This window comes from Monodelphis domestica, chromosome 3 (assembly GCF_027887165.1).
Source record: "Monodelphis domestica isolate mMonDom1 chromosome 3, mMonDom1.pri, whole genome shotgun sequence".
Classification (NCBI taxonomy): domain Eukaryota; kingdom Metazoa; phylum Chordata; class Mammalia; order Didelphimorphia; family Didelphidae; genus Monodelphis; species Monodelphis domestica.
This window is the reverse complement of record NC_077229.1, coordinates 254,548,432-254,563,990: the sequence shown is the minus strand read 5'-3', so window position 1 is coordinate 254,563,990 and position 15,559 is coordinate 254,548,432. Positions and strand designations below refer to the sequence as shown.

Genomic DNA, 15,559 nt, shown 5'->3' with positions numbered 1-15,559 from the left:
CAAGCATCAGGCTATGGCAGTAATCCAGGGGTGATGTAATGAGGGCTTGCACTACAGTAATGGTGATGTCAGAAGAGAGAAAAAAGACATATATGAGAGTTGTTGCAAAGGTGACATCAGCAAATATTGGAACCTAATTACTTGGATATGTAATGTGAGGAATAGTGAGGAATCCAGAATGACAATCAGGTTGTGAGTTCCACTTTGGGTATATTGAATTTAAGTGTCTTGGATCCTCTTCTGTCCTCCTTTCTAGATTACTTCATTTGATGATCTCATGGATTCAATTTCCATCTCTGTAATTGATGATTTTCAAATATCTTGCCCCAAACTCTCTACTGATCTCCAACTGCCTTTCTGACATCTCAAAATTAGATGTCTAGTAGACATTTTTAAACTCAATATACCCAAAAAGGAGCTCATTCTCTTTCCCTCTAAACTGTCCCCTCTTCCTACTTTCTCTAGGGGCAGTGAGGGCCCAATCAAGGCCATGTAATAAAAATTGTACTGGATCCAGTCAGAACAGTTGCATGATTTTCTCCACTTTCATTCAGGAGCACTTAGGTAGGAGCAAAAGTGATGAATGGTGCAAGCAACCCACGACTGAAGTTTAGCTGACCATAATCAGGAATATGATAAGGAGGTGATTCAGGATAAAGGGGTGATAGTGATTCAGGAGAGGAGGACAATCTAGAGCAGGTTTCAGTAAAAGCTAGTAGATGGAAGTGATGGGAGGGTGAGAGAGGAAAAGATTTAAGTTGAAGGGAAGTTTATTGCTTGGGGAACAAGCATTCTAGAGAGCTCAGTGGAAGAGCTGGGTGAAGTTAGATGGTACCTGTGAGTGGGAGGGTTGAGAAACTGAATGGTGGGGAGTGTGGAATGGTTTTGGATCATGATTTGTAAGATGTGAATGAATGATCAAGTATGAGAATATTTACTTCTGAATGGAGGGTGCCCCTCTTGTGCCCTCCAGGGACAGGCCCAGCAGGAGATGGGAAGCCTTATGTCAAAGGGAGGGTTGACTGTCTTTGTTTCAGAGTTTCTCCCCTTCCAGTTTGGGAGATTGGTTTGGCCGCAGGAAGTGGAAGAAAGCTGGTGCTGGTACAGATGGAAGGGGTTGGTCTGGGGCATGTGGAAGCCCCCTCCCTCCACCCCTGGTTCTGCCCTTTGTGATGAAGATGAACAGTAATACCTCTGCACCCGGCAAGAGATGGAAATCACAAGGCACTAGTGACTTGACTAGTGGCCAGAAGTCTTTTTATCTGATTATTTAGCTCCATTTTATCTATTTATAGTATTCATTTTCCATTTATTCTTTAGAAATTATCTCTGTGTTTGTTATCTCCTTCTTAGAATGTGAGCTTCTTGCAGGTAAGGGTTGTTTCCTTCCTTGTACTTATATCAGCAGTGCCTGGCCTATGAAAGACAGTGCCTACTTACATAGAAGCCACTTAATAAATGCTTGTTGATTAAATACATATTAGGCTGTCACAAAAAAAGCTTTTTGCTTCTGTATTTCCCAAACATTAATTGAATTTGATTATAAATGATTTTCCTAAAATTACCTTGTCTGATAGAACTGGGCATTAAAGTAGAGATAAGCTTTCTTTCTCATCAGAACTCTGCTGCTGAGCATTCCGTGAAGGAGGTTCTTTTTTGACATTGGATTCTTAACTATGTTGGGGCTCTTCCAGCTCAAGGTACCTGGCATATAATCAGGCTCTGAATGGCCTTTGCCCCAGCCAGCTGGTACTGATTATACCTCACAATAGGGAAAGTTGTGCTGAGGCACCAGAGGGTTGTTTTTATGATTTGTTTATCTTCTTGGAGAAGACAGTTACCTGTAAACAGGAGGCTGGGGTCCCAGATTTATTAAGCGTACCACAAACAGGGATATCATAGCATTTTCTTTGTGACAGAAAAAAGGACATCTTGTCAGAATTCAGTTCAAAAGGACCAGGATGATGCACAAAGGGAGATGCTCTGTGTTGCCCTGCCCCTTTTAATAATAGAGAATGCATCCAGATTTCCCTTATTGGGAAGGATGTTCACCTTTAGCAGAAAACCTGGCTGCTCAGTTAAGTCCCAGACATGCTTAATCATCCTGTCTGGGTTTCTGAAATAGGAAAACTGAAGTGGGGGTTGGGAGACACCTGAAACCTCAACACAATAGGAGTGAAATACTGCATACAATTGCTTATGAATCTGAAAGCATTAAATCATGTCTGGCAGCATCCTTCTCCTTCCTTGCCCAGAGGAATTGCAGAAATAGTGCATTCCTGTGCTGAGGCTTACCCAGGCATCAAGATAGGTACAGAGGAGCTCTACCTGCTTAAAAAGATAAAGTTTTCTCTTTCTAAAAGCCCTGAGCTGAAGTAATATTGCCAAGGTGTTAAGGATTGGGGCAGTGTGTCAAATGGAAGTGAATATGAGACCTTGACCTTTGGAAGCCAGACACTGATTCAGCAATAAAATAAAATCACTGTTTATTAATGGCAGTTTAAGTCCAGGACTGTTAGCTCCTGCTCTGTCAGATGTCCCCATAAATTTAACATGGGCTGGCATGCTGTGGAATAGAATGATAAATAGGGTATGGTGTGGTGTGACTTACTAGTCAGATCTCATCACTTGCTGGTTATCTTCTGATTGTCCTTTCTTTGAAAATTGTTTCTGTTCACCTGAGAACAAGTGTAAGACAGTGAAAATTAGTGGTACTTTATTACCTTCATTGTGAAGGAGTTGTTACTTTAAATTGCTCCATTTACACAGGGGTTTTAGAAAGCTTATCCAAATGTGTTCTATCCAAGTTATTTGAGTTTTCTTTATTATTTGTGAGATGAAGGTGTTCAGTTCATTAAGCTTTTAAATATACATTTTTATCTCTTTAGCATAAAGATGGGAGAATTGGAGGAAAATGGAATTCTCTGGGGGAAAGCTGCATTCATTCAACATTTATTAAGTGCCTACTGGGTGCATGTTACTCTACTGAAATGCAGAAGGACGCACAGCGGTGGAGAAGACATGGCCCCAGATCATGTCTTCATGGTCTAAAGAGCTAACACACACTGCTTGTCTTCTACTATGAATGCAAAACTTGTTTGACTTGGATGAAGCTATAAAAGCAGAGTCAAATGTTCTTTTTCCACAAGCCCAAGCACCTATAGTGAAGAGGGCAATTCGGGACTCAAAGGACCATTGACTAGCTCTTCAGAGCTGCTGCTCTCTTTTATGTGTGCACAGAACTAGGCTCCTCAGAGACACCCTACTGAGATTTTAGAAGAGCTGAATGGATGCTGGGCTTCCTCCCCCTGCCCCCCCCATCCTATCCCTAATCCCCAAAATGCTGTTGTCACTGGTGACTTAGCTTTTGTCTATTTCCAGCTCTTTCCTTTTTTTTGTATGAGATGATTAAAAATGTTTCCTTTCACTAGGAAAAAGGCTAGACTGCCCTAGCAAAAGAAACAATTCACATGGTGCTAGGTCACTAAGCAGAGTTTCCAGGAGTAGGAAGACTGCCACTGCTTCTTCCTCTCTTCCCCTGAGTAATGGCAGAAGTGCAAATCACCTTAGAGAATGTCTCCTAAAGATCTAACTAGCCCCTAGGGGAATGTGTTCCTTACCAACAGTGATGCTACCCATGCCATTTGTGGTAGCCCTCTTGTGAGCCATTAAGGGGTTTGCTTTTTTATTTATCAGTGGAAGAAGGGTAGATACTTTCAGTGTCTCATAAGCCAAGAAATCTTTCCTGTGAAAATCTATTTCTTTGAACTTTACTACCCTCCCACTGATGTCTGATGGTTTACACGAAAAATAAATACAAATTCTATATTATATATTGTACATACTGTTGCTGTAGTAGTGTTCTCAGATAAAAAGTTAAGAACCTTTTAAAAGGGAAATTAGAATATGAAAAGTTACTCTTAACTTAATTCTCAATGATTAAGCTTGATTATGATTATTAATTTTCAGCTAGGTTGCATCGTGGAGACAGTACTGGGAGTGGAGTGAGGAAGACTTATTTTCCTCAGTTCAGATTGGTAACTAGGCACTGTACTCCCTATGTGACCCTGGGCAAGTCTCCTAACTTTTTTCATCTGTCAAATGAGCTGGAGAAGGAAATGACAAACTGCTTCAGTATCTTTGCCAAGAAAATACCAAATGGGATCATAAGGTGTCAGGCATGACTGAAAATAACTGAATAACATCATGGAAAGTGCAATTGTATATACGATGTTAAAAGAAAAATTATATATTTTCTATAATGTAGAAAGGTAAAGTGAAAAAATTACATTCCTTCACATTTATCAAAATTTTAAATGTATTATAAATATACAAATAGTAAACATAATTTTACTGTGTGTGATGTAAATTGTATAATATTCACATTTCTATATTGCATTAGGATTTGCAAAGAAGTGAACCCTTTGAGGGAGGTCATACATACATCATAGCCACAATTTATGGATTCAGAAACCAAGGCAAATATATATCTATATGTATATGTATGTCTATCATCTATCAATCTGTCTATCTAGCTATCCATCCATCCATCCATCCATCCATCCATCTATCCAGCTATCTATAATGTCTTGCTCCTAATCACAGATAAGTATCTGAAGCAGGATTCAAACCCAATTCTCCTAATTCCCAAGTCTAGCATTTTATCAACTCCTCTACACTGCCTTTTTTTTCTTTTTTTTCCCTCTCTTTTTTTGGGCATTATTTTTTTTATTTGGTCAATTTCAAACATTATTCCTTGGTTACAAAAATCATTATCTATTCCTCCCTCCCCTCCCCCAACCCTCCCATAGCTGACACACAGTTCCACTGGGTATTGCATGTGTCTTTGATCAGAACCCATTTCTATGTTGTTGGTATTTGCACTAAGATGTTCATTCAGAGTCTGCATCCCCAACCATATCCCCTCGACCCATGTCATTAAGCAGTTGTTTTTCTTTGGTGATTTTACTCCCACAGTTTTTCCTCTGAATGTGGATAGTGTTCTTTTCTCATAGATCCCTCTGGGTTGTTCAGGATCACTGCATTGCCACTAATGTAGGAGTCCATTATATTCGATTGTACCACAGTGTGTCCCCTCTCTGTGTATATTGTTCTCATGGTTCTGCTCCTCTCACTCTGAATCACTTCCTGGAGGTTGTTCCAGTCTCCATGGAATTTCTCCACTTAATTATTCCTTTGAGCACAATAGTATTCCATCACCAACATATACCAAAATTTGTTCAGCCACAATTGAAGGGCATCCCCTTGTTTTCTAGTTTTTGGCCACCACAAAGAGCACAGCTATGAATATTCTTGTACAAGTCTTTTTCCTTATTATCTCTTTGGGGTACAAACCCAGCAGTGCTATGGCTGGATCAAAGGGCAGACAGTCTTTTAATGCCCTTTGGGCATAGTTCCAAATTGCCCTCCAGAATGGTTGGATCCATTCACAACTCCACCAGCAATGCATTAATGTCCCCATTTTGCCACATTCCCTCCAGCATTCATTACTTTCCTTTGCTGTCATGTTAGCCAATCTACTAGGTGTGAGGTGGTACCTCAGAGTTGTTTTGATTTGCATCTCTCTGATTATCAGAGATTTAGAACACTTTTTCATATTCATATTAATAGTTTTGATTTCTTTGACTGAAAATTGCCTATTCATGTCCCTTGCCCATTTATCAATGGGAGAATGGCTTGATTTTTTTGTACAACTGATTTAGCTCTTTGTAAATTTGAGTAATTAAACCTTTTCAGAGGTTTTTATGAAGATTGTTTCCCAATTTGTTGCTTCCCTTCTGATTTTAGTTACATTGGTTTTGTTTGTACAAAACCTTTTTAATTTGGTGTAATCAAAATTATTTATTTTATATTTTGTGACTCTTTCTAAGTCTTGTCTGGTTTTAAAATCTTTCCCTTCCCAAAGGTCTGACATGTATATTATTCTCTGTTCACATAATTTACTTATAGTTTCCTTCTTTGTGTTCAAGTCATTCACCCATTCTGAGTTTATCTTGGTGTAGGGTGTGAGGTGTTGATCCAAGCCTAATCTCTCTCACACTGTCTTCCAATTTTCCCAGCAGCTTTTATTAAATAGTGAATTTTTGTCCCAAATGCTGGGATCTTTGAGTTTGTCATATACTGTTTTGCTGAGGTCACTTACCCCAAGTCTATTCCACTGAATCCTCCTTTCTGTCTCTTAACCAGTACCAAATTGTTTTGATGACTACTGCTGTATAATATAGTTTGAGATCTGGTACTGCAAGGCCACTTTCCTTTGTATTTTTTTTTCACTATTTCCCTGGATATTCTGGATCTTTTGTTCTTCCAAATGAACTTTGTTATGGTTTTTTCTAATTCAGTAAAAAAGTTTTTTGGAAGGTCAATGGGTATGACACTAAATAAATAGATAAGTTTGAGTAGGATGGTCATTTTTATTATGTTAGCTCGTCCTACCCATAAACAGGTAATGTTTTTCCAATTGCTCAGATCTAGTTTTAGTTGTGTGGAGAGTGTTTTGTAGTTGTGTTCATATAGTTCCTGTGTTTGTTTCGGGAGATAGATTCCTAAGTATTTTATATTGTCTAAGGTGATTTTGAATGGAATTTCTCTTTCTAATTCCTGCTGCTGAGATGTGTTGGAAATATATGGAAATGCTGATGACTTATATTGGTTTATTTTGTATCCTGCAACTTTACTAAAGTTGTTGATTATTTCAACTAGCTTTTTAATTGATTCTCTAGGATTCTCTAAGTAGACCATCATATTATCCACAAAGAGTGATAGCTTCATCTCTTCATTGCTAATTTTAATACCTTCAATTTCTTTTTCTTCTCTAATTGCTCCTGCTAGTGTTTCTAGTACAATGTTAAATAATAGAGGTGATAATGGGTATCCTTGTTTCACTCCTGATGTTATTGGGAATGCATCTAGTATATCCCCATTGCAGATGATGTTGGCTGATGGTTTTAGGTAGATACTGTTTATTATTTTTAGGAAAGACCCATCTATTCCTATGATTTCTAGTGTTTTCATTAGGAATGAGTGTTGTATTTTGTCAAAGGCTTTTTCTGCATCTATTGAGATTATCATGTGATTTTTGTTGGTTTGCTTGTTGATATGGTCAATTATGTGGATGATTTTCCTGATATTGAACCATCCTTGCATTGCTGGTATAAATCCTACCTGATCATAGTGAATAACCCTCCTGATCACTTGCTGAAGTCTTTTTGCTAGTATCCTATTTAAGATTTTTGCATCTATGTTCATTAAGGAGATTGGTCTATAGTTTTCTTTCTCCTTTTTTTGACCTGCCTGGCTTTGGAATCAGTACCATATTTGTGTCATAAAAGTAATTTGGTAGAACTCCCTCTTTGCTCATTATGTCAAATAGTTTGTATAGTATTGGGATTAGCTGTTCTTTGAATGTTTGATAGAATTCACTTGTGAGTCCATCTGGACCTGGGGATTTTTACTTAGGGAGTTCTTTTATGGCCTGTTTGATTTCTTTTTCTGATAGGGATTACTTAGGAATTCTATTTCTTCTTCTGTTAATCTAGGCAATTTATATCTTTGTAAATATTCATTCATATCACCTAGGTTAGCATATTTATTGCCATATAATTGGGAAAATGGTTTTTAATGATTGTATTAATTTCCTCTTCATTGGAGGTGAGTTCTCCCTTTTCATCTATGATACTGTTCATTTGGTTTTCTTCTTTCCTTTTTTTAATTAGATTGACCAGTACTTTGTCTATTTTGTTTGTTTTTTCAAAATGCCAGCTTCTAGTCTTATTTATTAGTTCAATTGTTCTAGCACTTTTGATTTTATTAATTTCTTCCTTAGTTTTTAGCATCTCTAATTTGGTTTTCTTCTGGGGGTTTTTAATTTGGTAGCTTTCAAGTTTTTTGATTTGCATGTCCAATTTATTGATCTCTGCCCTCCCTAATTTGTTAATATATGAACTCAAGGATATAAAATTTCCCCTGAGTACTGCTTTGGCTGCATCCCATAAAGTTTGAAAGGATGTCTCATCATTGTCATGTTCTTCAATGAAATTATTGTTTCTATGATTTGTTCTCTAACTAACCAATTTTGGAGAATCATATTATTTAATTTACAATTAATTTTTGATTTGGCTCTCCATGTACCCTTACTGATCCTTATTTTTATTGCCTTATGATCTGAAAAGTTTGCATTTATTATTTCTGCTTTTCTGCATTTGTATGCCATGTTTTTATGACCTAGTATATGGTCAATCTTTGTGAATGTACTATGTGCTTCTGAAAAGAAGATGTATTCCTTTTTGTCTCTATTTAATTTTCTCTATATATCTATTAACTCTAATTTTTCCAAGATTTTATTCACCTCTTTTACCTCTTTCTTATTAATTTTTTGATTTGATTTATCTAAATTTGATAGTGGTAGGTTCGGGTCTCCCACTAGTATAGTTTTACTATCTATTTCCTCCTTCAGTTCTACTAGTTTCTCCATTAGAAATTTGGGTGCTATACCATTTGTTGCATAAATATTGATTAGTGATATTTCCTCATTGACTATATTCCCTTTTATCAGGATGTAGTCACATTCCCTATCCCTTTTAATCAGGCCTACTTTTACTATGGCTTCGTCAGATATTATGATTGCAACTCCTGCCTTCTTTCCATCAGTTAAGGCCCAATAGGTCTTGTTCCAACCTTTAATTCTGACCTTGTGAGTATATATCCGCCTCAGGTGTGTTTCTTGTAGACAACATATGGTAGGATTTTGGATTCTAATACACTCTCCTATTCGTCTACGTTTTATGGGTGAGTGCATTCCATTAACATTCAAGGTTATGATTGTCACTTTTGAATTCCCTAGCATTTTGATATGCTCTCCTAGTTATGTCCTTTCTTCTTTTGCTATATCTTTTTAAACCAGTGGTTTACTTTTAATCAATCCCCCTGTCCCACTTAGTTTCCCCTTCTCCCTTACCCTGTAGGATAAGATAGAATTCAAGATCCCAGTGGATCTAGATGCTCTTCCCACTCAGAGTTGATTTCACTGAGAGTAAGGTATTACTTATTAGCACTCTCTTCCTCTCCTTCTTTTGAGTATTCTTCCCCTCCCCTTCCCAAGTTTATCTTTGTGTGAAAAAGATTATTCTATTTATTTTATTTCTTCAAGTATCTCTTGGTACCATCATCAATTCACCCTCCACCATTTTTCTTTTTTTTTTTTTTGCATATCATCTTATAGCCCTTAATGCCCCAATCTTTTCCTATGAGTGATTCTTCTAATTACTATAATAATGAATACAATTTTTGAGAGTTACAAATAACATTTCCCCATATAGTAATATATATATAATTTGACCTAATTGTAGCCCTTAAAGAAGAGAGTTTGAATAAAAAAAAACATTTTTCTCCTTTTCCCTCTCTTTCATATTAACCTTTTCAGGTTTATCTTGATCTTTGTGTTTTGATATCAAACTTTCCACTTAGTTCTGGTCTTTTCTTTACAAATACTTGGAAATATTCTATTTTGTTGAATGCCCATACTTTCCCCTGGAAGTATATAGTCAGTTTTGATGGGTAGGTGATCCTTGGTTGAAGACTCAATTCTCTTGTCTTTCTGAATATCATATTCCAAGCCTTACAGTCCTTTAGTGTGGAATCTACCAGATTTTGTGTAATCCTTATCTTGATATCTGAATTGTCTCTTTTTGGTTTCTTATAAAATTTTCTCCTTAGCCTGGAATCTCTTGAATTTGACAATTACATTCCCATGAGTTATCTTTTGAGGATTTAGTGTAGAGAGTATTCTATGAAATCTTTCAATGTGTATTTGGTCCCCTTGTTCAAGAACATTGGGGCAGTTTTCTTGGATTATTTCTTGTATTATGATGTCAAGATTTCTGTTTATTTCTGGTTTTTCAGGTAGACCAATGATTCTCAAATTGTCTCTCCTTCCTCTGTTTTTCTGATCTGTCACCTTGTCAGTGAGATATTTTATGTTTTCTTCTATTTTGTCAGTCTTTTGACTTTGCTTTATTAATTCTTGCTGTTTTGCAAGATCATTGTCTTCCAGTTGCCTGATTCTGGTCTTTAAAGACTGGTTTTCCTTTTCAGTTTGGTCTATCCTGGTTTTTTTTGGTTTCCAGCTGTTTCTCCAGTTGGAAGTTCTTATCCTTTAAACTGTTGTTTTCTCTTTGAATTATTTCCCACTTTTATTGCCAGAAGGCTTCCATCTTTTTGATAAGCCCCAATTTGAATTCTCCCAGAGCTTGTGGACAATTTCCATTTTTTTTTTGGAAAGTTTTGACTTTGTTTGATTTTCTTTCTCTATTTCCTCTGTAGCCTGAATTTTCCCTCTGTAAAAATTTTCCAGGTTCAATACCTTTTTCCTCTTTTTCTTGGAGGGTGTTTGTTGGTCCTGGGCACAATTAGCCATCCCTGTGGTGGTTTTTCCTTCCCTTTTTAGTCAGAAATCTGAGTGAGATGGGCAGGTTCTCTGTTTATGGAGTTAAGAAACAAGGTTTTTCCCTGAGGCAAGCTCTCAAATCTCTGCAGCCTCCACTGTTCACGAGAGCACCCACGGTCTGTGCTCCCCAGTATGCCAGGGTTTCCATTGTAACTGCTCTCAGGGGTAGGTCCCCAGTGGTCCTAGTCAGCTCTCAAGGACATAGAGGTGCCACTTGCTCACTCTAGAGGTGACCCTCTCTCACTTGCCGATTCTGGCACGCTGGCTCTGACTCTGGCTCCGTAGGTGGGTCAGGGGAGGGTAGATCGGCTCACATTTGGTTGGGAGCTTTTTCACCCTCTTATAGTTTCGAAATGCCCAAACCCTACATGCCTTCAATGCTGCGCCCTACTGTAGAGTTCCTTCATACATCTGAAAATGGTTTTAATGATCTTTTGAGGTAATCTATTTGGGTGGGTGCTGGGAAGAGGAAGTATCGTGTATCTAGACTGCCACCATGCTTACCTGGAAATCCCTATACACTGCCTTTTAAATAAGAAGTTATTGTCTTTTTGTTTTGATCTTCCAAGTAAATACATTTCATCTGTGATTGCAGATCCATTTGAACATTTTCATGTGAAAACATTGATTCATGATTCACACAAAGGTATTTGAATTGCATGAGGTCCACTTTTAGTGGATTAGTTTTGTCGAGATTTGTACAACCATTGTTGTGATGAGAAAGGAAAGAAAAAAGATTGTTTTATATAAAGTTCCAGAAATCAGAAATATTCTACTCAACTTTAAGCACATTTCTACTGTGGCAGTTCATGTTTATTTAGACACCTCTGCACATAGTCTAGATGGCAGGGTCCCCATTTTTGTTGTTGTTAAATTGTTTTCAGTTGTGTCAAATTCTGTGTGACCCCATTTGGGATTTTCTTGGCAAAGATACTAGAGTTGTTTGCTATTTCCTTCTCCAGCTCATTTTACAGATGAGGAAACAGAGGCATATATGACTACATGACTTGATTAGGGTCACCCAGAGAGTAAGTGTCTAAGCCCAAATTTGAACTCGGGAAGATGAATCTTTCTAACTTTAGGCCTGGTGCATTAGCCACTGTGACATCGAGTCCCTACCACAGAAACAGACTGTGGACTTTGGGCCACTCTCAGTAATAAAATCATCATGGATATTTCTTTCTCCATTAAACTTATCTCTTCAATATTTTCATTGTCTATCACTTAAGGTACTATTGACTTCATACCCAGCTTTCATCTGTTGACCTGCAACTTTGCTGTTTCAGTGGCCTCTGGACTAGAAATGCTTGTCCCTTTGATCTGATCTTGAACTTTTGTGACCTGTAAAATTTTATACCTGCTAATCTTTTATTACCTTTTATATTTGATTTCCTCTGTGCTGCCAAGAATCCCTAAAGAAAGGGACCAGATTCGTCTGGTTTTCCCTTCTACAAGTTTGTGGCACATAATAGAAACTGGGCCCTTTCCATTTCTTGGCAATCCATCTTCTTTGCTTTTATCAGCTCTCTATCTCATTGTCCACCTCCTAACTCATTTTATACTCCCGTCTCATAACAGATAACTTAGTCATCTAAACCTCTGAGGAGACTGAACTCCTCTGTCAGGATCTTTTTCAGTTCTACTCTTTAAAACTTATCAGCATCAAAGCCCTTCTGACTTCCCTCCCTCTGGTCAGAGAGGATGTATCTTTCCATTTACTTGTGCCATTGGTCCATTACTCCAGTAGGCATATCCCTACTCCTTCAGGCATTTTAAATTTCTTCCTGACCACTATTTCCTTTTCATTTTCCAAAAAAACATACATAGGACTCCTCAGTCTTTAAAAAAAAGTCATCCTTTAATTGTTTATGCTAGGTTGCTACTGTTCCACTTCCATCCTGCCTTTCATTGCTAACATTCTTGAAAACATGACCTGCACCTCATGATGCCTTGATTTCTTCTTTATGCATCCTCTTGATGTTCCCTCTTTTTTAGCCTTTGGTGATTGGGTTTTGCTTCAGCCCTTCACTGAGTAAGTCACTTAACCCCTATGTCCCTCAGTTTCTTCCTATGGAAAATGAAGGGTTTGAACCTGATGGCTCCCAAATACCTTTCCATCTCTAAATCTGTGATCTTCTCTTGGCTACAAAGATGTCCTACCCAAATGACATTTTTACTTATCTCTCTGGACAGTTCTTTTCTGTTTCAATCCATCTTCTTCATCACTTATGTTTTTGAACCTTGAAGATGGCTATTGGCTATGGTTTTCTTCTTGATACCCTTCTCTTTCCCTGTATGCAGTTCATTAGCAAACTTATGTATTCCTATAGACTGTCTATCATTTCTATGAAGATGCCAGCTGATTTGAGGTGGTCAGGTCATACAACTGATTAATGCAGCTGTTTGAGATCCACTAAAACCCTTCAGATCTTTTTCCATAAACTCTTGTCTAGTTGTGTTACCTACAGTCTATTCTTGTGAAATTGATCTTTTTGAACCCACATTTAGAATTTCACATTTATCCCCATTCAGTTTCATTTTGGCAAAGGTCACTATGGAGGGTAGTTGGGGTAAGGACCACCTTTCATTGCCATCCCTTTGGGACAAATGGGTGGAATTGCTCAGACTGACCTGATTTCATCCTCTGGATTTAACATATAACATTATGAAATATGGTTATCTCTCTGTGTGTTTTATTTCCTTGTTAGAGTCCAAGTTCCTTGGAATAGAGGAACTTGAATTATTTAGACTTTTTTCTTTCCCTAATTCTTAGCCTAGTGTTTTCTACACAGCCAACATCTGATATATTTTTATTCAGTTGTCAATTTTTCTATTGTCTGTACAATCAGCCATTGATTATTTATATTTATGGATTGAACAATACCATAGATAATAAAAATATTGAATATTTCATGTTGGGTTTTTAATATGCCATATACTTCCCCCCCCTTCTTACTTACAAGATTTGTCTTATAATTAGGTTTTGCTTAGATGAATAAAATCAGTTTATGTTTGTTACTTGATGATTGGGTGAAGTGACCTAGAAACATGCAGATAGTAGGAGAAAGCTAAAAAATAGGTAAGCTACATATAGATAATTGAAAGATGTCTCTGTTTCTAAGAAGTTTTATTGATTTAGTATCTGGCTTACAGATAGTATATAGATGATTTTTTTAAAAAGAATTTATTTTAAAACAATATTGAAAACTAGTATAACTAATTAAACTTGCTCAGTAACTATAACTATGTTTTAAATTAATTCTGTCATATAAAATATCACAACTTTTTTTGTCACTCCCTTTCAGACTCCATCAGGATTATTTTTATTTACCTATCATCCCCCCTCTCATATAATATGCTTTTTTGGTTCTCTTCCTTCCTTCCTCCCTTCCACAATTTCATATAGGTCTTTGCAGATTCTTTTTATGTTCCTTATACTATTTGATTTTAATTTCAGATTACCTAGATGGTTATATGTTTAAGTTATTGTGGTGTTTGAAATGCTTTGTTCTATATCAATACTTTTTCTGTATCTATATCTATATCAATCTTTTGTGTTACCATTTATTTTAAAAAATATGTAACAATACAAAAATAACATAACAGTAATATTATCCTAAATTAACTGAAATAATATCAATAAGTAAATAATTTATAATTTTACATTTTATTTATTAAGACTTCATTCTAATAATTATAAGAATTACTATTATATAATATATGATTATATATATTATATAATAAATTAATAAACTGTACTACTAACATAAATAAAAGTAAAATTTTCGTGATATTTATTTAATTACAATTTGTTTGTCTATTGTAGAACATCTTAGTTGCTTCCAGAGTTTTGAGGCAAACACCTGTAAACTCTGTATTAGCTCCCAACTCATTGAGGATTTGGTCCTGCTGTGATCATTCTTCAATACAATTCTCAAATCTTCATCTCTGCAGGCCAGGCAATAATAAGAGGTCTATTTGTTTAATAATTGCCAAACAGTTCTGAATTTCAGGCTTGCCACTTCCTTCCTTCCTTCCTTCCTTCCTTCCTTCCTTCCTTCCTTCCTTCCTTCCTTCCTTCCTTCCTTCCTTCCTTCCTTCCTTCCTTCCTTCCTTCCTTCCTTCCTTCCTTCCTTCCTTCCTTCCTTCCTTCCTTCCTTCCTTCCTTCCTTCCTTCCTTCCTTCCTTCCTTCCTTCCTCCCTCCCTCCCTCCCTCCCTCCCTCCCTCCCTCCCTTTTCCTCCTCCTCCTTCTTCTCTTTCTCCTCCTCTCTTTCTCTCTTCTTCTCCCTCCCCCTCTCCCTTCCTCCCCCTTCCTCCCCTTCCTCCTTTCCTCCCTTGCCTTGCCCTCTCTTTTTTGTCTTTTTAGCATTTCATTCTTTCCCAATTGCATGTCAAAATAATTTTTAACAGTTTCCTAAAACTTTGAGTTCTAAATTCTCTCCCTCCCTTCACCTCTTCCTGAGATGGTAAGCGATTTGATATAGGTCATACATATGATATCTTGCCACACATATTTCCATGTTGTTCATGTTGTAGAAAAAGACTATTGGGGAAAAAAGAACCCATGGTGAAAAGTGAAAAATGTTATGCTTTGATTAGACTTCATCAGTTCTTTCTCTAAATTGGATAGCATTTTTCTTTCAGAAATGTCTTGTATTGCTTTATTACTGAGAATAGATGTCATTCACCATTGATCCAGATTTCTTTTTCTTTTCTTTTCTTTTTTTAATACTAAGATTCTCCTGTAGGTCTATACAATTGAGCAGCTGGAGAATCTGCACAGAGGCAATTTATTGGGAGAGAGATGGCAGAAATGTCTTGTCTCTGCTGGATGTTCAACTGTTTTCCTGGCTTTTTATATTAAAATGAATTACTCACAACCTACTGTCTTTTTTTTAACCCTTACTATCTGGCTTAGAATACACACCAAGGCAGAATAGTGGTAAAGGCTGGGGAATTGGGGTTAAGTGACTTGCTCAGGGTCACACCATTAGGAAGTGTCTGAGGCCAGATTTGAACCTAAAACTTCCCATCTCTTGTCCTCCACTGAGCCACCTAGCCTCATATCTTTTAACATATGCACAATGATCTTT

The 15,559-nt window shown here is 37.0% G+C and overlaps 1 protein-coding gene across 11 annotated transcripts in view; it reads left to right on the top strand.

Moving 5' to 3' along the window:
* The window catches only part of LDLRAD4 (low density lipoprotein receptor class A domain containing 4), a 637,530-nt gene that overhangs the window by 289,028 nt on the left and 332,943 nt on the right, over positions 1-15,559 (top strand). The window lies entirely within an intron of this gene.